This window comes from Condylura cristata, unplaced genomic scaffold, assembly GCF_000260355.1.
Source record: "Condylura cristata isolate star-nosed mole 26May11 unplaced genomic scaffold, ConCri1.0 scaffold00091, whole genome shotgun sequence".
In the NCBI taxonomy this organism is placed as follows: domain Eukaryota; kingdom Metazoa; phylum Chordata; class Mammalia; order Eulipotyphla; family Talpidae; genus Condylura; species Condylura cristata.
The window spans coordinates 125,979-127,002 of record NW_004567192.1 but is presented as its reverse complement, the minus strand read 5'-3'; the positions used below and the strand labels follow the sequence as shown (position 1 = coordinate 127,002).

The window sequence follows — 1,024 nt, the reverse complement described above, 5'->3', positions numbered from 1 at the left end:
CGGCTCTCCCATCCCATGGCAGCCCTGCCCTCTGCACCCCCCCAGCCCAGCTCTCTGCACCCCAAGCCCGCCTGGCTTTCTCGCCCCACACCAGCGCGGGGTGCCCTCGCCACCAGCCGGGTTCTCTGCACCCCACACTGCCGGCTCTCCCATCCCATGGCAGCCCGGCTCTCTGTACCCCCCCAGCCCAGCTCTCTGCACCCCCCAGCCCGGCTCTCTGTACCCCCCCAGCCCAGCTCTCTGCACCCCCCCAGCCCGGCTCTCTGGGGTGCAGCAGGGCAGGGAGGGGCCAAACTAGGGCCCTCTCCCGCCCCCAGGGCCCACTCCCGGGCGCTGAGCAGGCCGAGCCAGCAGCCCAGCTCTCTGCACCCCCCAGCCCGGCTCTCTGCACCCCCCAGCCCGGCTCTCTGCACCCCAAGCCCGCCTGGCTTTCTCGCCCCACACCAGCCGAGCTCCCTAGCCCCGGGGCTGAGGCCGCTGGAGGAGGCTGGGCTCGGCCGCAGGACTCAGCCGGGGACCTGGAGGGCAGCGGTGGCGAGGCCAGTGTCTGTGTTTGGAGGTTACAGGTCTGCTGAGTGGAAATGCGGGGGGCTGAAGGAGTGCCCCCAGAGCTGGCACTGCAGGCGGCTGGGGAGTGGCGCCCTGCTGGCAGCCCTGCACTGCTGGCCAGAGGTCGGGGCGGAGGACCCCCAAGCCTCCCGGCTGCCGGACACTCGGGTCCCCTGAGGTGGCTCTGGGCTCTGGTGCCGCGCCTGGCCGGCAGGAGGGGTGGCGGCGGCCGGAGAGGCGCCTGCCTCCTGGAGGCTGCTCATCCAGCGGGAACGCAGGGCCCGTCCTGGTGGAAAAGAGCAAAGATTTAGATCCTTGCGCTGGGCCCCACCCTGCTGGGCAAGGGGCACTCGGGGCTGCTGCCCACAGCGCGCCTCAGAGCTGAGGGGGGCCGGGTCGGACCTGCCGCCCTTGGCTGCTCCCAGGGCCTCGGGCCCCTGGGCAGCGGGTCCAGGCTCAGCGAAGCCAGAGCAGC

The 1,024-nt window shown here is 72.8% G+C and overlaps 1 protein-coding gene across 1 annotated transcript in view; it reads left to right on the top strand.

The window, feature by feature from the left end:
• The window catches only part of SLC9A3 (solute carrier family 9, subfamily A (NHE3, cation proton antiporter 3), member 3), a 27,114-nt gene that overhangs the window by 2,127 nt on the left and 23,963 nt on the right, over nucleotides 1-1,024 (top strand). The gene's annotated exons all lie outside the window — the stretch shown is intronic.